The following is a 26074-nucleotide window of genomic DNA, read 5'->3' as shown; positions in this document are numbered from 1 at the left end:
GGTACTGGTTCTGATACTTCATTTACAATGGGCTGTCCTGAAAAACCAAGGGAAACATTCTGTGAGCCTGAGAGGGGTGCCCCTGGTACTTCATCATGGCTGATTGTTGTGCGGCTTGCCCCTGTGTCAATTAAAAACTTTCTGTCTTTTCCCAATACTTGACTGTGTACATAAGGACCATCTTGATCTACAGGAATTTCAATAAGAGGCAAACCCATCTCCCTATCTAGGCTGTTTCATGCGTATCGTTGGTAATCGGGGTAAGCGGACTGGGCATACTGGTACATCTGCTGAGAAACTTGCTGAGTTGCGGCAAGAGGCTGTGGCTGTGATACCGCTACTGTCTGTGCTGTATGGGATGAAGCATGCATAGGCTGCGTGTTCTGCATGGGCTGTACATTCTGTGACGTTTGTTGCTGAACCTGATCTTGTCTTGGTGGATGCGGTCTCTCTTTAGTTTTACCTGTTGCTATGTTATGTTTCAGAACTGGACATTCATGTACGTAGTGACCTGGCTGCTTGCAATAATTGCATGTCCCTTTAACGGGAGCTGCGGCGTGACCTGTCTGGGTCGTACCCTTTCTGTTTCCGTCGGTATGGACCGACTGGGCTACTAACATTTTCATTTTCGTGTATTTCATGCATTTCTGTTCCTGATCCTGTTCTTCTCTAATTCTATTCTGATGGTATTGTAACATTTGTAACATCTGAGATGGCGTATTTGCTTGCCATGTACTCTCAACCCTATATACACGATCCTTGACTGCCAACAGGGAATTCTCAACTAACTTGGATACAAAAAGATGCGGGTACGACTCGCTGCTTGGTTTAAGACCACTATTAATAATAAAACATTTCTCGAATCTTGAATAAAAGTCACTAGTATCTTCGTCGGGTTTCTGTTTACATGCTGAGATTGCATCCCAGTCTTCTTTTCTAGTTGTCAATAATCTTGGCAGAACCTGTACTATCAAACCTGGTAATGATTTAGTTTTGTCCCCAAGGCCTACCCCTGGGATACGTTTGTTCTCTTCGTCTTCTATTTCTGCCCATACAATCTTTTTCTCTCCCACCTCCCATTCCTTTTCCTTCAGTTTCTCGTAGATGCCCGTGGGCAGCAGTACCTTTAACATTTTCATGATATCTTCATATGTGTAATCCCCCATCAGTAACATGTCTTTAAGCTCTCTGTGAAAACCTGCAGGGTCTTTATCATGGCACGGGACTAGTTTCTTCATTTCTAACAGTTCTAACTTAGTCAGTGGCGTGTGCACATACACGCGTTTCAAGATATGATCCTCACCCATAACTGGGTGCACTTCTCGTAAGGGGTTCTGTCTTTCAATGCCGCTCAGGCGTTCCATATGATACATTTTTCTTTCTGCGGGCGGGGCGGGAACATATTCAGAGCTTATGAAAGTGTTATATCTATGTCGTTGTTCTAGAATTATTTGTATTAACTTGGTACTGAGACCTCTCCATCTATCCATGAGTAGTTCTTCTAATATTTCATGTAAGGGACCTGGATCAGAATGTTGGTTTCTGTATTTCGTGAGGAGGTGCTGAATCATGTATACACCTGCTAATTTCTGCTCGTCTGGGGAAAGGTTAAAAAATGTCTGCGCTACGGTGTCATCATTATACATATCCGGATTTTCAGCCCACAGTATGGCTGACCGGGCTAGTTCTTGTTCATCCATCGAATTGAGTACATGATACCCCATTCTCTCTCGGAGTCTTTTATCAGTCTCCTGGAACTGATGTTCAGAAGAATTCGGGTTTGTTAAGGCAGAGAGAAAAACTCTCTTGCTTTCCGGGCGGATACCTTTCCTAAGGTAAGTTCCCTTACCTACATACGCTATAGTATCTGTAGTCTTTTCTGGTTCTTCAAGTTCTTCTTCCTCCTCGGAGGAAGCCTTTTCTTTTTCTTCTTTGTGTGTGTCTATCACTGCCTTTCTAATTTTCTTGTACATACTGGCTATGCAAGTCCCCTTGTCGTGTTTTCCTTCAGATATATTTTGACCCCACCTGTTCAGTGCATCTAATTCACTCTGAGCTGTCCCAGGCCTATCTCGTTCTCTTATTAGGCAATTTATGAAAAAACGTAGTATCTGTGCTTGAACGTCAACTTTCTGATGCTCCATGGCATCCTTAATACTGTCAGGGTCTTTCCCAGTCTGAATAAACATATATATTCTATCGAGGTGCTCCTTCATTCCCGAAACAAAAAGCAGAAAATCAGTAGCAGATCTTAACCGTAATGATGCCATCATCATTCTATCGTCTTTGCCGGGTACTGGATCATATCTGCAAACTGAAAGGTTTTCTTTGAGTATGTCAAGGCGGGGTGACTTGAACGCGAAAGGACTCTGCAAGTCCCTGAGCTGTAACCTGCGTGTTAATGGCGGGGTTTGAAGACCCCCGGCCGCACCCCCTGAGGCGGAAGCTTGGGCATCATCTCTCTGTGGAGTCTGTATCTGAACTTGAATTTGTCTTTTAGTAGGATCAGGTAGACGTGGTTTCGGTAGATCAACTTTAGGTGCGGGAAGTGGTGGGGGTGGTGGAACAGGAGGATTCTGTTGTGGTACTGGCGGAATATGATTTTGGGGCGGGTTACCACCCCCGTCCCTGTCGTTAGGCAGGGCGCGGACAGGCAGATTGGTGTAAGCGGGTGCTACATCCTCTAGATAGGAATTCAGGAATATGTCTTTAGTGGTCCTATGAGTTACTTTAGTTGGAACCAATGGTAGCGGCAGATTTTTCGGTATTTCTGAAATGGCCTCAGGCGAACCCTCGGCCACGAGATACATACCGTTTACGAGATCATTTTGTGCGCGGTCTACTTGCTCTGTTTTTACTCGGATCCCCTCGGTAACTAACTCGTTTTCTTGGGCCTCGTCTGATTCTTTAAGTCTGTCTTCTCTACGTAGTGCTTTTTCAGCACGCTTATGTGATTCCTTACGCCAAAATTCTATGGCGTCTTTCTGGGATTGTCTGGCTTTCTTTTTCCATAGTGCTTCTTCTACCTTCATGATGCACTCGGCATCCCATGTTCCGGTAACAGGCCATCTGTGTCTTTCGTCTAGATGTTTAGTATACTCGGCCCATAAATCTAGATATAATATGGCATCTATGCCATGCTTGTGGTACATAAAATTTCCTGGAGTGTCCCTAGGGGGGATAGGAATTGCTTCCTCTAGTATCCCTTTCCTAGTTCCTATCTGCTTTAACTTGTTGAAAAACGGCATCTTGTTTACTTAGTACTGAATGCTCAATCCTAACTACTTAAGACTGAATACAGCTAGTTATACAAGAACACAATAATGCACATTAAAAACGGTCACATTCATACCACGACATTAATCACATGAAAAGACATTTTGAAACATATATGACTACCCCTTATACTAGATATACTGCTAAACAGTACAGATACACTGTCTAAAAACAGTGCAGACCGCGTTTGTGTACCCAAACCCGTCTTGATACGTCCCAGCAATGGTACTCACCGGGAAGCACGGAAAACAGAAGGCCTCGGAAAACTCGACTGGACTCGACTCGGCTCGACTCGGCACGTGGATACTTCGGAAAACTTCGGAAAACTGGTGGGCCTCTTGACACCTCAGACCTTGCTTCTTTCGGCTAGGCTCTGGTCGGGATCCTCCGCACTCCTCACCGCCTCGTCTGGGTACTGATCGCAGTCTTCGTCACCTCCGTGGGCCAGAGGGAGATGCAGGAAATCCTGCCGGTACGCGTAGTTTCCTTCTAGCTGATGGCAGGGGACAGAGCTTGCAACGCACCAACCGGCGCGTGAGGTGGGGGAGGGGTCCCTGTTCGGGCGCCAAAATGATGTAAATATATAATTTACCGTCTTAATTTCTATGCAGGTAAGTACTTAATCAATAATAACTCAAATCGGAAAGAAAAAAACAGAGTCCGTGGTGTTAGAGTTCATAGGGGTTTTATCCCTCAAAAAGGAATGGTCAAGACCTGGATATCATGTTCTTCCCACCACAGGGGTGGAAGAAGGGATAGAGCAAAGTTTTATTGACAATACATAGCTTATATACTTAATTTACACCATAGAAAGCAATATAGTAGGCGTAACAGCTGAGAGAAGACAAGATAACAGTATCCACGTGTTACTAGTACGTAATCAGAAGGCGTGGACTAGGCGTGAACTAGGCGTGAACTAGAGGTGTGTGCTAGAAACGTCACAGGTAGGTGTCACAAGGGGGTGGCACTAAACAGAAATGTTGCAATGTCAGCAGAAATCAGATGCTTGAATGCGCGCGCAGCTGCATGACGTGTGATTGACGTGAAACTGGAGGGTGCAGGGGACTTGACATTTACACTAGCGGAAAGAGACAGAAGTCTGGCATGTCAGATCAACTCGTACTTCTATCATATCTGATATCTGATGTTTGGGAACCATATTATCTGGACGGGAAAGGTCTCTGGGGCAGAAGCTATTCTATACTGACTATGAATGCGTGTATAAGCGCCTAAGTGTCTGCATGAGAAGCGTGGGGGCATGGGCCTTTCACGGGAGCATGGTAACAGAGGCTATGAATTACTTGCACGGAGACAGGCCGGCCCTTTGCTCTGCAGCTGGGGGGATGTTTACTGGAACCAGTAGGCAGGAATGTATTTTCGAGGAGCGGAACAGATAATTCGAAGGTTGTAGTCAGTCTTGGCAGGCAGCAGGCTGAGCTAAGCGCGGTGGGCCGCGCTGGAAGTAAGTCAGAGTTCACGGGTACAGAGGCAGCCTGGGCTGAGGCTTTCAGAGTCAGAAGCCAGAGAAAAGGCTCGATGGCAGAAATTCAGGGCCTACTTTGCCAGAGCTGAAAACGTGTAAGGTACACTACAAAAAGACGTTGGCATAGCATACTTAGGAACGGACTATTTAACCCATTCTGGGTGGATCTGAAAGAGGACATGTTAACGTTGGACGCAAATGTATTTGCGTCTTCATAGCTGGCACAGGAGGGAAGTTACATGCACTTTAAGCTGGTACATGGAGACGGTGGGGTACTCGCTAGGGAACACAACTGGACCAATAATTTATATTTCCTCATTCCCTCCTTGTTCCCTACGGACCCTTCATGATATATCGATCCTCATGAATCGATCAGTTTGTTCTTGTAACATCATTTGCTCTTCTTTCTTTCTTTTACATTTTGAAAAGAAACTGGAATGTTCAATGCATGAAGTGGCACACAGTCCACAAATCGCTGGCCCACACTGTAAGCACAGGCAGCAACTAAATACTAGGACTAGGCCAATGCCTAGGAAGGATAGGATCTTCCATCCCCAAGCGGTTAACGTTGTCCAGAACCAACCGGACCAAGTCCAGGTGCCTGGATTCTGATGTATCTGATTTGCAATTTTATGAAGACGTGTAATAGCTTGATATACAGATGGCGCGTTTTGTGGAATGAAAACACAGCAACTTGACCCGATGACCTTACAGGCTCCACCTCTATCTGCCAAGATGACGTCAATAACAAGACGATTCTGAAGGACAACAACCCGCATGGCGGACTGCTCTTCTGTTAAGTTACCTAAGGCGGAGGCAGTTTCATTTACTACTGCTTCAAGTGTTCTAGTTAATCTGCGTATTAGTTTACTATTTTGAACAGGGCCTAAAAAGAAAAAGAATCCTTTATTAAAATCGGTGTACTGTTCCCATGCCGTTTCTGTGTAGTCGACAAGTGGGATATCTCTTCTGAGTCTATTCTTTACTAGATTGATATTTCTGTGATAATCAGGAGGAGCTAGAAAAACAGGTGGCAGAAGGAATGCAATATAACAGGTACCATCCCAATCTGGAGGTAATCGTATGTATGCGGTATGACCACAAACAAAATAGGAATGACTGGTAGCTTTAAAGGACGATTTACCATGATCACTGAATTCGACCACAGTAGTACATTTACTATGACCTAAGTGTACTGAACCTTTCTTACTGACACATAATTCACCAGTGACTGGTAATACTGACATAACGGGCAGAACTGGTGCAGCTTCAGATTCAACAGTAAGAATCATAAGGTTAATTGTGTAATTACCTAATCCATATACTTCATTTTCTAGATCAGTTCCTATTCTGGTGGGGAGTCCCTCCTTATCAGGGTAACAGACGTCGAGCAGAACCAAGTTCAAGTTTCCCCAAACCCAGCTCCCGTCGAAAACAGCAATGTCAGGATCTAAGGAATTAATTATTTTAAACCATGCACCACAGGAGCCATTGTGAGTGAACGGGTACGGAAAGAGGGGCAGAGCTCCCTTGTAATTCTGGTAGGGAGGGAGTCGGCCACATATCCAGCAGTTTGTAGCATTGTTAGTCTGATGGGAATGATGTAACATACTAATGAATGTGTTGTTGCGCAGCGCAAGTCTGTAAGAAAGTTCATGTGGAGGTAACTCGCTAAAAGAGTGTTCAGCAGATACATTGTAAGCAGATTGTTCACGCTTGAAGATAGGGTAATAGATAGGAAGAAGTATACTTGCAACTATTATCAGAAGACTTAGAAAAAACATTATTAACAATGTCACTATACAGTGACTACGCAGTGATTTGCAATAGGTACGTTTCTTGAGTTGTCTCTCTCTCTCTCTATCTCGATCTAGGGGATACATGTCAGAAACTATTTAACCGATTCACCTCGGGGAGGACTTAAACAATTAAACTGTCTGACTTGCTAGATCGGAGCTTTGATCTGTATTCTTCTTGTGGAGTTTTCTCTTGTTCGGAAATTTTAAAGTCACTGGGCTCGATACAGTCTTTGGAAGGGGTGGACGAGCCTGGGTCGGATTTCAGTTCATTGCATAGTTTAACATGGCTCATGTGGATCCACCCCTTTCGGCCCTCAACTTTCACCGCCGTCCTCGTAGTAAGTAGAACGGTCTTCGGCTCTTTCCAGCGGGGCTCCAGCGGACTTTTCCTGTCAAAGTTCCTTATGAGAATCAGGTCGCCTGGACGGACATCATGCGGCTTTACATCAGTGTTGTCAGGGAAGGCTGCGGCAACCTGTGAACGACATGATTGGAGTGCAGACATCAAGGAGGCAAGGTAATCTGTCAACATATTACAATCGACATCAGTCATTTTCTTAGGAATGGGCGTCCCCCACATATTCGGTGGTCTACCAAAGACCACTTCGTACGGGGATAGTCCTGATCTCGAATGGGCAACCATTCTCATATAGAACAGTGCCACTGGCAGGGCGACTATCCAGTCGACCCCTTTCTCTTGACATATTTTAGCAAGGCGTGTCTTTAATGTCTGATTATGCCTTTCTACAAGGCCTGCGGCTTCAGGATGTCGGACACAATGGAATTTCCATTGATATCCTAGCAGTAAGGAAACCTGCTTCATTAATTCGGATGAGAATGGCTGACCGTTATCTGAATACACGACACGAGGCATGCCGTACCGTGGGAAGAATTCACGAACCAACTGCCTGGCAGTGGTCGGAGCAGTGTAATCTGGGACTGGATATGCTTCGGTCCAACGGGACAGTGCACAAACAATTACGAGGACATATTTGAATCCTCGACAACGGTCCATCTGGATATAATCCATCTGGAGGACTTCAAAAGGGTGATCGGGAGGATGAAATCCACCTTGCTCTACAGGGACGCTTTTACCTGGATTGAACTGACAACAGATCATGCAAGTACGCACTTTCTGTTTTGCTGCTGCTCGTAAGTGTTTATTGCTCCAAAGATTTTGTAAACTGTCTAACATCGCTTTTTCTCCTAGATGTGCTGGACTATGTGCTGTATTAATCATGACTTGAACCATAGAGTCAGGGAGAAACCATGTAGATTTTCCCTTCGTCATCCAACCTTGATCTGTCTGGATCCCTCCTAGTTCAGTCCATTTCTTTATTTCTTCTGGGGTAGCATGTGTCTGAATGTCGATAACATCTAGTGTGGGATCCCTGACGGTCATACAATTTGTCGGTCCTATTGTCTTTGTCATGTCAGTTGTCTGAGTGTGAGTCAATGCTGTATGTTTTGCTGTCTGGTCTGCCAGGTCGTTACCCTGGGAAACGGAATCTGTAACTTTAGTATGTGCTTTACACTTCATGACGGATATGCCTGAAGGCAGATGTATTGCTTCTAACAGGGCTTGAATGAGGGGACCGTGTTGGATCTTGGCACCATGAGAGGTCAAAAAACCTCGTTCTTGCCATAACATGCCGAAGTCGTGTACAACTCCGAACGCATAACGGGAATCAGTGTATATGTTGACATTTCTGTTCTTGGCTAGAATACAGGCTTGGGTCAGAGCAATAAGCTCTGCCGCTTGAGCAGACAGTGTGTCAATACGATGTGTTTCTTTAACTTTGGTTTCAGTGGTCACTGCATATGCGGCCACTAATTCTCCTGTACTTGTTCGCATACATGAACCATCCACATAAAGTGTCAGGTCTGGATTTGTCAGTGGAACATCTGTTAAGTCTCGTCAGGGCTTTGTTACTGCATTAATGATTTCTATACAATCATGCGGGGCTGGATCTGTCCTAATTGAAGGTAACAGTGTTGCGGGGTTCAGAATGACACTCAACTAATCCTTTCTCTCACCAATGACCCCAGCACCGCCAAAACTAACCTACACGAAGGAATGAAAGAAGTTGCCGAATGGATGAAACAAAGCCGTCTGAAACTGAACTCAGACAAAACAGAAGTCCTCATCTTAGGTACATCCCCCTCTGCATGGGACGACTCCTGGTGGCCGGAAGCCCTCGGAAAAGCACCCATCCCGACAGACCACGCACGGAACCTAGGCGTCATCCTGGATTCTTCACTCTCAATGAACAGACAAGTCAGCGCCGTATCCTCTTCCTGCTTTAACATTCTTCGCATGCTCAGAAAAACATTTCGCTGGATCCCCACCGAAACAAGGAAAACAGTCACCCATGCTCTGGTCACGAGCCGACTGGACTACGGAAACACCCTCTACGCAGGCACTACCGCTAAACTCCAGAAGAAACTCCAACGAATCCAAAACGCCTCAGCCAGGATCATATTAGACATCCCACGCAACGAACACATCTCTGGTCACCTTAAAGACCTCCACTGGCTACCCGTCAATAAGAGGATCACTTTCCGACTGCTAACCCACGCACACAAATCACTCTACGACATCCGACCAGAATGCCTCAACTCACGACTGTCCTTCTACACCCCCTCCCGCCAACTACGTTCTTCCAGCCAAGCCCTCGCCACTGTACCTTGCATCAACAAGACCACCATGGGAGGCAGATCCTTCTCATACCTGGCTGCTAAAACATGGAACTCACTCCCCGCTTACCTTCGCCTTACCCAGAACCACCTAGCATTCAGAAAGCAACTTAAAACGTGGGTATTTGACAAATAATCCTCCTCCCCTTTCTAAGTGCCTTGAGACCCTCTGGGTATGTAGTGCGCTATATAAATTCTCTGACTTGACTTGACTTGACTTGAGTGAGGGTAAACAACCTTTACAACGCGGTCAAAACACCGCAATACCATCACAACACAGATTTTAAATTGCAAGTCGTTACCACGACTTGCACTGGAGGGCGCTCTAGACTAAGGAATAGTAGATTTACTATTCCAACACCTTCCCTACTGTACGTAGGCTGGAGTTAGAATAGTAAATGATACTATTCCTAAGTCCAGCACCCTACAGTGCAAGTCGTGGTGCCGACTTGCGTTGTAAAAGCTGCGTTGTGATGTACCGCGATCATTTTGATCGCGTGGTAACATCATACATCCGTAAGTGAGTGTTTGAATGTTTTTAGGGATTTATGAATGGGTGTGTGTGTGTGTCTCTGTGGGTGTGTGAGTGAGTATGTGAGTATCTGTGTGGGTCTGAGAGTAGATGTATGAGTAGTCTTTTCATAAAGTGTTGTCCTGGAATTGTAGAGTGTGCATGCGTTGCTTTACTACCTGGTTGAGTTGGAATTAAGAACTCCTTATTGAGCTTTTAAGCTTTGTTTTAATGTGTACTAGTTTCCTCTTAGGTAGGGTGCAGGTAAGTCATAAGGAAGGGTGTCATGTGCTTTCAGGGTAAGACATGCGTTTTAAAGTTTTGGTGAGTCACATGTGGTCTTTGAGACCTATGCATAGTTAAATATGCAGTCTTTCAACCATACTACAAGTTGCATACATATTTAGAATTGCAGAGTTGCTCACCTAACCTGAGAGAGAGTGTCAGAGGCATGTATTTATTCAGTGACATACTCACACATCACATATATATGCAGAAGTAACAGAGGCACTTGCATACACATTTATAATAGCCAACACTCACTAATAGAGTCAGCAACTCATTTATACCGCCACTTACATAGACATTAAGAGATAGTGATTTAGGGCATGATAATGAGTCTTACCACCGTACTATCACAGTCAATTGAAGACCGCCTCAGCAGTGGACTACCGCCCGCCGTATTATGATGTGACCGCTAGCCTAGCTGCAGCGTTTGTGACAGCAGTGTAAATTTCTTTTCATATGTTCACGCATGTGTGTATCTTTTACCTGCACATGTGTCGTATTTACAAATATGGATGACAGATGTGAAAAAATACCCACTACCCATTGCTGGAGTCTGGACCATAGGTGCCCAGACCAGTCTATTTCTCAATGCTGCAAAATAACTTACCTGGGTTTTGGCACCAACAGGTTATTTTTCTTTGCTGACACCATGCTGCTGTGAAGGGGGTACCTTGAGAAAGGGATCCAAGAGGGAGGGATCCAAGAGGGAGCCTAAAGGTTAGAGAGGGAAGTGGAGCCTTGGTCGGCTCATCAGAAAAGCCTACTCATAATTCCGGGAGAAGTGAAACTTGTATGTACCACCCTATGACAGCTGCTTTTCCCAGACCTCTGTTGAGGCAGTATGTGAATGGCTGGCTGCCGTGGTCTTTTGTACAGCAAACCGATAGCATCTTAATGTGACGGGAAGACCGCCTAGTCAGGGGCAGTGAATCTAACGTGATGGTGGAGGGATGACTTCCGAACTTGTAATCATTCCCTTGGTTACTTTCATATCCAGTGACACAGCAAGAGAGGGATTGATACATGTATTTAGATGTGGACTGAAGTAGAGATACTCCTAGTCACTCATCTAGACTATTATGCCTTTAAACATGTGCTGTATCTGCTACTGCAGGCGATGTGTGTGCAGTTTACTGCCAGATCCAGTTGGCATTTATAACTTCCTATTGAGGTTTAAATTTCCCTTCTACTATATATACGTCATAATAAAGTGTAGCACTCAGTAATAGAGCTAGTAAGTACAGTAGTATATACAGTCTGTTACATACACACATAGAGACCCATAGAGAAACTAAGTCAGCTAGTCATATAGCTTTATAATTACATACACATGCAGCAATGCACCCAGGTAGGCACTGATACCCTTGTTCAGATTTATACAGAAGTATTGACTCTCCTAGTCAGCCATATAGGTACGTCTCTCTGTAAACATGCATTGGGTGTGCTACTGCAGAGACTATATGTGCAGTATTAATGCCAGGTTGACTTGGCATTATTAACTGCTTTCCAAGCCTTAAACCTTCCGTGTTCTAGACATAAGTCACCGCTAAGGTATGATGTACGTAGACCATATGGCAGGGTGCTGTCTTTAGCAGGTAAGACATGTACTTTAAATTGCAAACACTCATGCACCAATTCACACATCCTTACACACACTCACACACCCACTCACTCTCCAATACAGCCACTGTTGCACTCACTCACATACCCATACAAAAACATACACAGTCATTCACAAACCCATACAGCCTCCATCACACCCACTCACTCAACCACATAGTCACTCACTCAAACACTTACACATCCACTTACTCACTCATGCACCCACTCACTCACTAACACAGAAACACACTCACTCGTACTTTTTCTTATACAACATACACATAGATTTTATCATCTTTTAAACCAAGCAAGGTAGTTCTAAAGGAACCCCTTGTTTTTCCGATTTTTCTGTTTTTTTCACATTTTGTAATATAAAAAATAAATAAAATTGCAACTAGAAAAAATATTAACTGAAAAAACTAGTAGTTACAAAGTGTCATGTAAGCAAAAAACAATGGTGTGTTGCTGCCTCTAAAACTGTGGTAACTGATTGTTCCCCCACCTTTAGCACTTATTTATAATCCAAACAAAATGTTGGGAAGACTCCTGACCATGCCGAGGGACAGGGGCAGCGGCGAGCAGTCCGGAGCCGTGAGTATTTTATACCCCGGGCTGACCCTGTGGTATCCGGTTCTCCAGACCTACATATTCTGCGAAACTGCTTGACACCAAAAAACAGAAGTTGGCACGGAAACTAGAAATGCAAAAGACAAGTTTATTAGGACCCCATGGGGTGGTGGCACATTCCTACAGCACCCTTCGGCAATGCAAGAAGTATCACCCCGAACATCGGTGCAAGACCTCTTTTATACAGTTTTGCAGTAATAAAAAGAGTAGGCGGAACACATTTGCTCAGTTTAGGTACATATAAGGACATTTTTGGAACACAGCCAACTCATGGGAGGAGTTATAACACAACTGGTCAGTTTGGGGAACATTCCTAAGTAATGACTGTCCACTAGTACAGAGGGTTTAACTACGCATGTGCAAGCTTGACCAGTACTAAAAATAGCCTGTTGCTGGGCAAGTTATGTGGTCAGTGGTACAGAGAAAGGACAAAAGGGCATGCTGACCACGAGGCAGCGCGTTCATGTAAAATGGACGCCAGTGTTCTCAAAATGGCCCCCGAACATCATAGTCAAGATAAGGGGAAATTTGTGTAGCAAAGCTGAACGCTAACCTGATCACTGTCAAATTACGACAGACGACCCTTTTAGCGTTTAGCTGAAGCTACCTCATAATGGACGTAATCAGGGTATTCATCGTCAATATTGATTGACATAATATTGGTTATTTCTCTATTGATCATTTGCTCATTCTTGACAATAGCTTGTTTGGATGGAATACAAGCAGAAATGCACATAGAACATAACATAGGGCCACACTGAATACATAGGCATAGAAAGAAGAGTATCCCAATTATTATACATAAAATTGTCAACAGCTTCCAACCCCAAGTACTGAGCAACGTCCAAAACCAACCCGAAAGTGTCCAGGTACCATTATCAGTATGTATTTCAGCAGCTATTTTGTGCAATTTAGAAATAGCATCATATACAGAAGGTGAATGATCAGGTACATTCACGCAGCAGCTACTTCCGATAATGCGACATGCACCCCCATGATCAGCTAACACTACGTCTAGAACCATTCTGTTCTGGAGCGTTACAATTCTGGTAATTTGAAGTTCCTCAGTCAAATTCCCTAAAGCAAAAACGGCCTCATTGGCAACGGCTTCCACAACACGTGTCAGTCGTCTAATCTTTCTGCTATTTAGAGCAGCACCAAGAAATGAAAAGAGGCCTAAATTGAAATCAACATATTGCTGCAGGGAGGTATCCGTCTGGTCAATTTTGTCAATTGCTAATGTTCTCTTCACTCTATTTAGTATAAAATCATGATATAACACAAAATCGTTATGATACATAGGCGGGGCAATAAACACAGGAGGTAATACAAAAGATATATAACATGTTCCTAACCATCCTATAGGGAGACGGTGATAACCTTTATTTCCACAAATAAAGTAAGTGTTTCGTGAAGCCACAAAGGTAATACCATTTGGAGTGTCAAAGGTGAGAGTAGTATTACATTCACTTCTTCCTACTGGGATTGTACCTTTATTTCAGACACATAAATCAGCTTTAGTATCAATAACTGTGATCACGTGCAGACTAGACATGTTTACATTTCTCTGATTTGTATAAACTCGAGGCGAAGATACATTATCTGGTCGATATTCTTCCCATTCAAATTTAGTTCCTTCTGCTTGCGGGTAACCATCTCGATCATTATAACAAACTTTATTGAGCCGAAAAAGTAATCCACCTTTTGTCGGCCATCTCAGAGTGAACAGAAGAGTGTACCAAGCATTACAAGAACAATTGTGAGAGAACGGAAGAGGAATAAGCGGAGTGCCTCCTTTCTTTTGATTTCCAGGCAACATTCCACATACCCAACAATTCGAAGTGTTCGTCATATTATGGGTGTGATGTAAAATTTGAATGAAACTGTTATTTAGGCAAGTCTGTCTATGTCGTTCTTCATGATAGGGCAAAGTGAAATGAAATGTTCGGATGGAATTGGGGTAGTAGGCAATAAATATTCTCTTGCCGGAACCAGTCGTTCTACCACCCAAGCTATTACCGCTATCCCCACTATGGTCATAACGAAAAGTACTGCACCAAGAATTCTCTTATTCCGCATTGTAGAAGGTGCCATAGTTCAAAGTACAAATGTCTCAAAAAGAAAGCAACTAAAAAATAAAAATATGAGTGCTGAGCTCCGAGGTAGCCGTTGGTTTCTTTTCCGAGATTCAAGACGAGTGTCGCTACACTTGGCAGAACTGATCCCCCCCTTGATATTCCCGGCTTTCGTTTCACAAACCTGGAGTGGTAACTCAACCAGTCTCGCGCAAAACAACTGCTTTTCTTGGCCATAGATTATATCTCTCTCCACCAGAGACAGTGTGGTATGGGAAGGCTCCCTCCGATTCAGTAGACGTAACAGCTGGGCTCTTCTCTTCGTCGAAGATGTCTCGATAATCAGACAGCACAGTGGGGTTCACCAGATCCGGAGTGACACAACGACAGTGAGTAGAATGCACCCAGCGCTTCTTGTTCGTGACTCGCACAGCCGTTCGAGTTCGCATCAACACCTGCTCAGGGCCACGCCACCTCGGCTCCAAGCTGCTGGTTCTCTCAAAGGACCGGATCATAACGTGGTCGCCAGGATGAAGATTGTGAGCCTCTCCAATAGAATTGTCGGGGAGCGCTTCTTGAACCTGTTGATGAATAGAAAGTAAATCATTTGTTAATCGTGCCAAATAATCCTTCATCATTATACAAGGCACATCATGTAACAATCGAGGCTTAGGAACTCCCCATATATTCATAGGCCTCCCAAACACCACTTCATAAGGTGTGAGGCCAGTTCGGGAATGGGGCACTGATCTAATAGATAGCAATGCTAGAGGCAGAGCATCCGGCCATTTCAAAGACGTTAATGCCACGATCTTTGCTAGCTTCAGTTTCAGAGTAGCATTATACCTTTCCACCAGACCTGCTGACTGCGGATGGAATACGGGGAAAAAACAGAACAGGGTGGCTGGACAGGATTATTATCAACAACACCTTTTAGCCACGTAGTCAAAGAAATACCACGCGACCTCTGGGAAAGAATCCCAAAACAAATTTATTTTCTACTGAGACTCAAATTTTTAAGGAATCTAGGACATGAACGCAAACAAAACAACTGTTATGACAGTGAATACGTGATGGCAATATCTACAAATTTACAGAATTTACAAATATACAATACATACAAAAGTGAATGAGGCCACATTGGTGAACGAGACACACAAAAAACAATGCAAAATTCAGTGAACAAAATTAATTGCGATTATATACAGTGCAAAACTTTGGAGTGTAAAGTAAATGTGAACCAGTCCTACAGACTGTGAAACCATGGGACAGGCGGGGAGGTGGAATGGAATGCCTGCCTGTCAGCCAGGCCTGTGGTGAATTTATTTAAAGCGGGTTGCACAACTAGGGTCCAACGGAATCGATGTAATTGTGTCCTAGTGGCACCCTTGGAGGTTTACCACAGGGTGGAGGTGTCGACGCGTTTCGAACCAAGGTTGTTTCAGGTTCTCTTCAGGACAGGGACTGGGGATAATGATTCTGTAACAGATATACAAGGTGGGTGTCAGATGCGAGTTTAAGGACAATATTGTACAAGACTCTGACTCCAAGGAACAAAGAAGGGGGGTTGGTTACCTGCTCAATGGCGTGAGAGTGGTCGTAGTACCGGTAACACTCGACCGGGCAGGGTTTCTGAAAAAACCAAATGGAAAGCTTAGCGCGGTGGCAAGCCAGGGAGGCTGAAAAGAGGTGCCATACGGTGTGGGGCCAGGGTAGAAACTTTTAACTGATCCTACCTGTGCTTCAACCAGCTATTACGCTGGAAATAGGGGTGCCCACGAATCGGTGCACAAACGGTGCTCACATGTTCCAACGTCTGAGGGTGGGAACTGTAGGACCACAGAAGAACACAGTACCCAAAGTTACTATCATTAGCCCATAAATTGTGGAAAGTCACTTTCGACCCACAGGGGGAATTTCCTACCTGAAATCCCAGTCAAAGGAACACTGTCTGTAATTTCTAGTCTAGTCCGAGTCAGCAAGGGGTTAATGGTTCGCGCTGACCTGAAAAAAGGAAAGCGCAAGCTTCAATTAGTTATTTTCATCAACAGGGCATGCCGTCACCGGGTGGGTGGGGGGGGAAGCGCGAGGCGCGTTCAAAGGGCACAGAGCACTTACTTTCCATTCGGAATCAATCCGGCGTTTGCGTGCAGAAACACAGCCTCGGAGTGCCGCGCCGCGCTGCAACGCGTAGTTAATGAGCTCACCTGATCGAGGTGTTGGGGGGTGTGGCTGCGGGGGATCGTGCGAGAGAATGCTGGACATTGTAGTTATTTAGGTACCGGTCGCGCAATGCGAGTGGGTGCATATGTGTGAAAATACAGCAAAAAATGCGATAGAATTCCACAATACTTTTTAAAAATGCGATAGAATTCCACAATAATTTTTATAAAAACAGACACACGGAGTTCCTGAATTAATAATACACATGCTCGATAAAGAGTTGAAACGAGCATCACAATTGCAGTTGCATTAATCACAACCTTGAACACAAACATAGAAATCTTATCATTTATAACAGAAACATGCTCTGAACCAAAATCATGATATTATCATGTACGCATAGACACTCTAGTTTATACAACAGCATCAAAGCCTAGGCGGTGTAAGTAGGTTTAAGACTCAAAGTATTATTCAAGTGCACCCAAGACACAGACTACAACTGTAGGATCTGATTCTCATAAAAAATGCTCTGTACAACAGCCCAGAAATTTTCAGGAGTGCATTGTGTAGCCTAGTAAGAAGGAAAATTCTTTTACCGCATTACCCAATGTGATGTTATGAGTCCCATGGAAGATGTTGTGGATAACTAACCCACTAACCTGCTTATCAACGTTTTCGCATGGACCAAGAGCAAACCTCTGTCGACCCACCCTAGGTGCCTCAACGCGCCAAACAGACGTAGGTGTGTGATAGAGCACAGATTAAAGGGGGGATTACTGAGATACAGATCAAACTAAGCGCACAGCCAGACTCTGCCGAACTCTATATTTACAGGCTGGTAGATTCAGTCATCTCGTTCAGGCCAGAATTGGATGTGTCAAACTTGAGTATGAGGTACGCCTCCTTTTGGGATAAGCGGGTGTCTGGGTCACCATTGCCACCCTTGATGACTGCAAGGACCGTCCATCTCATGTCCTGACTAGAGTGTTTCTGTTGCACAAAATGCGACACCATGGGGGCCGTCAGGATTTTGTTGTTGATTCTTGACCGATGTTGTATAATTCTCTGACGGACCTCCTGTGTGGTTTTACCAATATATAACAGATTGCATGGACACAGTATCGCATACACTGTATATTTGGTTTTGCAATTTGTATGTTCGTTGTGGCGCCAAAATTTGTTTCCATCCGTAAAGAGTGAGCCTTCCATCGTAAGGTCACAAACCGAGCAGGTCCCACATTTACGGTGTCCTGTAACTGGGCTTGCTCCAAAGATGGTACTTTGGGAGACCTTCTTTGGGGGTGGTCTGGTGGATGTGATCATTTGGCCAATGCTCCTGTTCTTCTTGAGTGCAAATAGGGGGACGCCACCAACCAACTTCAGAAAATCATCAGAAAGAGTTGGCATCTGGTGCAAGAAATCCTTCCTGACATAGGCGTCCCCCTATTTGCACTCAAGAAGAACAGGAGCATTGGCCAAATGATCACATCCACCAGACCACCCCCAAAGAAGGTCTCCCAAAGTACCATCTTTGGAGCAAGCCCAGTTACAGGACACCGTAAATGTGGGACCTGCTCGGTTTGTGACCTTACGATGGAAGGCTCACTCTTTACGGATGGAAACAAATTTTGGCGCCACAACGAACATACAAATTGCAAAACCAAATATACAGTGTATGCGATACTGTGTCCATGCAATCTGTTATATATTGGTAAAACCACACAGGAGGTCCGTCAGAGAATTATACAACATCGGTCAAGAATCAACAACAAAATCCTGACGGCCCCCATGGTGTCGCATTTTGTGCAACAGAAACACTCTAGTCAGGACATGAGATGGACGGTCCTTGCAGTCATCAAGGGTGGCAATGGTGACCCAGACACCCGCTTATCCCAAAAGGAGGCGTACCTCATACTCAAGTTTGACACATCCAATTCTGGCCTGAACGAGATGACTGAATCTACCAGCCTGTAAATATAGAGTTCGGCAGAGTCTGGCTGTGCGCTTAGTTTGATCTGTATCTCAGTAATCCCCCCTTTAATCTGTGCTCTATCACACACCTATGTCTGTTTGGCGCGTTGAGGCACCTAGGGTGGGTCGACAGAGGTTTGCTCTTGGTCCATGCGAAAACGTTGATAAGCAGGTTAGTGGGTTAGTTATCCACAACATCTTCCATGGGGCTCATAACATCACATTGGGTAATGCGGTAAAAGAATTTTCCTTCTTACTAGGCTACACAATGCACTCCTGAAAATTTCTGGGCTGTTGTACAGAGCATTTTTTATGAGAATCAGATCCTACAGTTGTAGTCTGTGTCTTGGGTGCACTTGAATAATACTTTGAGTCTTAAACCTACTTACACCGCCTAGGCTTTGATGCTGTTGTATAAACTAGAGTGTCTATGCGTACATGATAATATCATGATTTTGGTTCAGAGCATGTTTCTGTTATAAATGATAAGATTTCTATGTTTGTGTTCAAGGTTGTGATTAATGCAACTGCAATTGTGATGCTCGTTTCAACTCTTTATCGAGCATGTGTATTATTAATTCAGGAACTCCGTGTGTCTGTTTTTATAAAAATTATTGTGGAATTCTATCGCATTTTTAAAAAGTATTGTGGAATTCTATCGCATTTTTTGCTGTATTTTCACACATATGCACCCACTCGCATTGCGCGACCGGTACCTAAATAACTACAATGTCCAGCATTCTCTCGCACGATCCCCCGCAGCCACACCCCCCAACACCTCGATCAGGTGAGCTCATTAACTACGCGTTGCAGCGCGGCGCGGCACTCCGAGGCTGTGTTTCTGCACGCAAACGCCGGATTGATTCCGAATGGAAAGTAAGTGCTCTGTGCCCTTTGAACGCGCCTCGCGCTTCCCCCCCCACCCACCCGGTGACGGCATGCCCTGTTGATGAAAATAACTAATTGAAGCTTGCGCTTTCCTTTTTTCAGGTCAGCGCGAACCATTAACCCCTTGCTGACTCGGACTAGACTAGAAATTACAGACAGTGTTCCTTTGACTGGGATTTCAGGTAGGAAATTCCCCCTGTGGGTCGAAAGTGACTTTCCACAATTTATGGGCTAATGATAGTAACTTTGGGTACTGTGTTCTTCTGTGGTCCTACAGTTCCCACCCTCAGACGTTGGAACATGTGAGCACCGTTTGTGCACCGATTCGTGGGCACCCCTATTTCCAGCGTAATAGCTGGTTGAAGCACAGGTAGGATCAGTTAAAAGTTTCTACCCTGGCCCCACACCGTATGGCACCTCTTTTCAGCCTCCCTGGCTTGCCACCGCGCTAAGCTTTCCATTTGGTTTTTTCAGAAACCCTGCCCGGTCGAGTGTTACCGGTACTACGACCACTCTCACGCCATTGAGCAGGTAACCAACCCCCCTTCTTTGTTCCTTGGAGTCAGAGTCTTGTACAATATTGTCCTTAAACTCGCATCTGACACCCACCTTGTATATCTGTTACAGAATCATTATCCCCAGTCCCTGTCCTGAAGAGAACCTGAAACAACCTTGGTTCGAAACGCGTCGACACCTCCACCCTGTGGTAAACCTCCAAGGGTGCCACTAGGACACAATTACATCGATTCCGTTGGACCCTAGTTGTGCAACCCGCTTTAAATAAATTCACCACAGGCCTGGCTGACAGGCAGGCATTCCATTCCACCTCCCCGCCTGTCCCATGGTTTCACAGTCTGTAGGACTGGTTCACATTTACTTTACACTCCAAAGTTTTGCACTGTATATAATCGCAATTAATTTTGTTCACTGAATTTTGCATTGTTTTTTGTGTGTCTCGTTCACCAATGTGGCCTCATTCACTTTTGTATGTATTGTATATTTGTAAATTCTGTAAATTTGTAGATATTGCCATCACGTATTCACTGTCATAACAGTTGTTTTGTTTGCGTTCATGTCCTAGATTCCTTAAAAATTTGAGTCTCAGTAGAAAATAAATTTGTTTTGGGATTCTTTCCCAGAGGTCGCGTGGTATTTCTTTGACTACGTGGCTAAAAGGTGTTGTTGATAATAATCCTGTCCAGCCACCCTGTTCTGTTTTTTCCCCATTGCTGAGATCCGGGCTGGGCAGACGTAGGATCCAAAACCTTCACTGTTCTTCAGTGCGGATGGAATACAGCATGAAACTTTTTCTGAATTCCCAATCCCTTCATGACGTATTCCACAATTTTCCCAACAAAATGAGGACCATCATCACTCCACAGAAATTTACAAACACCATAGCGTGGGAAGTACTCTTTGAGCAAAACCTTAGCTGTTGTCAGTGCTATATTATCCTTCGTGGGGAAGGCCTCAATCCACTTACTGAAAGCACACACCACCACTAAGACATACTTAAGGTTGTTGCAACGCTCAAGCTGGATGTAATCCATTTGTAGTACTTCGAATGGTGCAGTAGGTGGAACAAACCCTCCTTTTGGAGTATACGTCCCTTTAGCAGGATTGTACTGCAAGCATATCAGACAGGTCTGCACTACTCTTTTGGCCGTATTGGCAATCTCAGGATGCTCCCAGACTCGCGTAAGCAATTTAGTAATTGCGAGAGCTCCAACATGTGCCAATCCATGTGTCATTTGAACCATTGCTTGCAAGTAAGCTGCAGGCAATTTCCATCTCTCCATATCTTTACTTATCCAACAACCCTCATCGTCCAACACTCCCTCCGTTGCCCAGGTTGCGAGTTCTGCTTCAGACGCTGATTTCTGAATGTCTAGTATCTCCTCTCTAGCATCATGCCATCGCTCAGCCTGCAATTTCACCACATACATCGGCGAGGCATTTTGTAACATAGCAGTTTCCCTCGCTATGCGATCTGCAAAAGCATTTCCTTGTCCTACTTTGTCTGTCACTTTCTTATGTGCACTGCATTTAATTATCGCCACTTTCTTTGGACATAGTAGCGCATTCAGGAGATCACGCACTAGTTCTCCATGCATAATGTGCACTCCGTGTGAAGTCAAAAATCCTCGCTCTCTCCAGAGTAGGCCAAAATCATGCGCTACTCCAAAGGCGTACCGGCTATCAGTGTAGATGTTCACACATAAACCAGCACTTACTTCACAGGCTCTTGTTAAGGCTATCAATTCCGCTGCTTGGGCCGATTTCTGTGGTATTCGTTCTGTTTCTCCCACTTTCTTAAGTGTCGTGATCGCATATGCTGCAGAAGTTGTACCATCTGGCAACCTTAAACACGATCCATCAACCCACAGTTCTCCATCTACATCTGGAAGTGGCGTATCCTGTAAGTCAATACGACCCTTTGTTTGTTCTTCAGTCAGGAAAACACAATCATGGTGTTCTTCGTCCTGGCCCTCAACAACTGGATACGGCAATAAAGTAGCAGGGTTCAGAGTAGCACATCTCTTTAGTGTGATATGTGGCGCCAACAGTGTTAGCTCATATCCTGTTAAACGTGCACTCGTTAAGTACTGGGTCTTTGTTTGATTAAACAGAGCATCTACCGAATGGGGAACTGACACCGACAATGTATGTGACAAAACTATTCCCTCACTCTGTCGTATAGCCACTGCTGTTGCTGCGACTGCTTGAAAACACCCAGGTAATCCTCGTGCTACGGGGTCAAGTACTGCCGAGAAATACGCACACGGTCTCTGTATATCCCCGTGTGTCTGCACTAGGACTGACAATGCACACCCATCCTTCTCGTGTACGTATAATGTAAAAATCTTCGTATAATCTGGTGTACCTAGTACTGGTGCAGAGCAAAGGGCTTGTCTCAATTGTTCAAAAGCATTCTGACATTCATCTGTCCATTCAAGGGGAATCGGTGAAGTTTTGGACAATAATGCTAACAAAGGTTTTATAATGTGTGAAAACCCCATTATCCACTGCCTACAAAAAGACGTTAAACCTATGAAAGCACGAACATCTCTCTGAGTGCGGGGGACTGGTGTATCTAAAATCACTTGGATTCGATCAGATGTCAATGCATGTCCCTCCTTAGACAAAAGATGACCGAGGTAGGTCACCTTTGGTCTACAATATTGGAGCTTTTTCCTTGAAACCTTGTGTTTATTGTGGGCAAGAAAAAAAAGCAAAGCAAGACTACTCTCCTCAGATTGCTCCTGCGTGTCTGCTGCAAGTAAAATACCATCAATATATTGAATGAGAGCCACTCCAGACTGTAAATCGAAAGAATCAATCTGTCTTTTTAGAGCCTGGCTATAAATGCTAGGACTTTCAGTATAACCTTGAGGAACTCGACAAAATCTATACGATTTGTTATTTAATGTGAAGCCAAACAGATATCGGCTATCAGGATGGATGGGAATAGAAAAGAAAGCATTTTTCAGGTCTATGACGGTGAAGGTAGTGGCTGTGGGCGGAATCAAAGTAAGTAGGGTGGTAATATCAGACACCACCGGGTATTGGGGCACTACTATCTTTTTAATTTCTCTCAAATCAATAATAAACCGATAGATTTTGTCATCAGTATCTTTCTTTAAAATCAGAAGAATAGGGCTATTACAGACATTATAGGGAACCTCCTCTACCAAGGCTGCAATGATCAAATCATGTACAATATGTGTTAAAGCTACTTCACCTTCCCTGGAAATTCTATACTGTGGTACATGAGGCAGAGACGCTCCCTCCTTTACAGTGATCCGAATAGGAGGGATAATCATCTGTCCCACATCCGTGTCCGAAGTAGCCCATAACGTTTTTGGGAGAGAGGCTAACGCCTCGATCTCTTGCATGGGGCACAATCTCTCTACATCTGGGTAATTGTCATTCAAAATAACCCGCACTCCTTCAGGAACGCAGTGTATGGTTGCTCGAAAATATTTAAGCATATCTATTCCCATAATATTGTCTGGGGTGTTTGGTGACAACAAAAACGGGCACGGAGCAAGAAATTTGTCAATGTGAAATGTATGAGGTTGTGACAATGGGCTAAGAGAGGGTGTTCCATCAAACCCTATTGATGTAATCATTTCGCCAGACAGGGGAGCCCTTGGAACCAAGTGTTTAGACAGAGCACTACGAGTAGCTCCTGTATCAACCAGGAGCTGATCAGTAGAACCCAAAACACTCGCTGATACATATGGACCTCTTTGATCTACTGGCACTTCAACCGATTCCACACCCCATCCTACGCAATCCTATGCATGTACATAATCCTGAGACTCTGCAATTTCACCCTCCGCTATCTGATACTGATTCCGTCGATCAAAAGTATTATGATCAGCCTAACCACGACCCCTCGCTTCAAACCTACCACGATCACTCGCTCCACCCCTCGCTCCTGATTACCTATTCCGTGTCCTTCCACCTCCTCGACCACGCTGATTACGTTGTTCTCGAAGCACCGGACAGTCTGAGGCCCAATGTCCAAACTGTTTACAGTATGCACACTAATCCTCAGAAATGTCGGTACGAACAGAAGACGTACCATACGATCCACGCCTACCTCTATCATTCCCTCTCGGCTGTGTAGCATAAACCTGAGCCATCATCACTTTCGTCTTTAATTCCTTCGCTTTCTTATCAGTACTTTCTTTAGCCTCCAATTCCTGTCGCTCAAAATACTGAGCCATAGTCAATAAAGAAGCAGGGGTCGCCGTGGTCCAGGAACTTTCACTAGTCTTTAAACATTTTGCAATCTCCGGTAGGAGATTTGCTACATACTTGTCAATGAATAAATGCCTACCCGTGTCCTCTGTTAATAATTGCCCACTGTAATCATGAAATGCTTCCTCAAAACGTGAGAAGAAGTCAGAAACCGACTCATCCGCCTTCTGCTTACAAGAGGCTAACATGGCCCAATCAATCTTTTTAGGAGGAACAAGCGTTTTTAACTTATTCAAAATAGCCGCGGGGAGATCTGACATTAATTGACATGGCTTACATGTGGGCTCCCTATCCAAATCAGCTTGGGCTAAAGTTTTCCAATCCGCCCCCAGGATCGTTCGATCATCGAACTTACGAATCGCCCTCCACATATCAGGAGGTAATATTAACCCAAAGCAAAGGTCAATATCAACTAATGTCATAATACACGAAGAAATAGCCCCTTCCACTCCTTCATAGAAAGCTGCCGGATTCTTACGGGGGTCAGGCAGAGCAGCTTTAAGTGCCATAACATCTGTTTTGTTCCACGGTATGTAAACCCATTTATATACAAAATAACCCTTTGCATCCACAGACAATTTATCATTATCTGTACCTTGCCCTTTAGGAGGGACATATAAAGGTGCAGCTTCACGCATAGGCATAACATGGACTGTCGAACTCTTATCTGCTCCAAAGATAGGACACTCTTTGGATTTCTCCGTCGATCCCGGCGCAGGCGCATCTGATGCCTTTTTTGCCTCCCGTAGTCTTGACGCCTCTTCCCGTAGCCGGACCAACCATTGAAAAAACAGATCCGCATCTGTAAGAACAAAAAGACCTTTACGCATATTCTCACGACCAACTGATACATCCTTAGGCTCCAAATCAGTTGAATACTTTCTAAATCGTTCTACAACTTCATCTCCAAAATGGCTCAAGAAATACAACCGTTCTTGCTCAGACCACGTACGCATATGGTCATCAATCTCTGATATAGTTATCGATTTAAGATTAAGTTTTCGAGCAAAACTACGCAATTCCGCAGCTCGGCCAGCACTTAACCTAGTACGACTACCCCCTTGATCATCTCCGTCCGAATCCTCAGTCGGGCCGTAGGTGGAACATATGGAGGCGGGCAACGGTCTAATAATGAAAAATCATCAGATTCATTAGTAAGGACAGGGTAAAGAGGACGTTGAATAGGGAATTGACCATTCATTTGCAAATTACGCTCCCGTGCCTCCCTCTCTTTCTTTTCCTGCAACTCTTTTTCCTCCAGCTGTAAAGCTTTATCATGAGCAGCCTTTCGCTGCTCTTTGTCCGCCAAGGCTTGTTCACGCTTCATTCGCTCACGCACCGCTTTCTCCCACATACGTACACAATCAAACATATCCTGTCTAGACCTGCGCTGAAACAAACATTGCTCCACATACTGAACCTTTCGTAAATCAAATGACCCATGTAGTGGCCATTGCAATTCGAGATCGGATTTGGTGTACTTGTGCCACAATGTACTGTACATAATAGGGGGAAGGCCAAATTTAAAGTACATTTCACGATTAGGTGTCCCCTCTTGGGGAGTCGGCTGAGATTCATTTAATCGATAACTGGTACCTCCTCCAAGACAGCACATTCCTCGAAGTGTGCTTAAAACAGGCATGTCAAAATATCACGGAAACGCGATATTACAAAAATGGCACTTAATATACTTCACACAAAGTGTGCCGTTCAAACAAATACAAAATTAGAGAAATATCTCCTGCCTATGTGAAGTGCACTGCACATATAACTCAAATCATAGAATCAAATGTTAGCTAACTCAAAACAAATCCAAAAAGCCACAGTAAGCGTCCGTAGACTATCTTACCAATCACAAGCTTACCAAATTCTCAAGTATCCAGGTTCCAACTGCCAAGTTCCTTAATCGAATCAGCCAAACAGG

The sequence above is a fragment of the Lissotriton vulgaris genome, chromosome 3_1 (assembly GCF_964263255.1).
Source record: "Lissotriton vulgaris chromosome 3_1, aLisVul1.2, whole genome shotgun sequence".
Lineage (NCBI taxonomy): Eukaryota > Metazoa > Chordata > Amphibia > Caudata > Salamandridae > Lissotriton > Lissotriton vulgaris.
Note: the sequence above shows the minus strand (reverse complement) of the source record.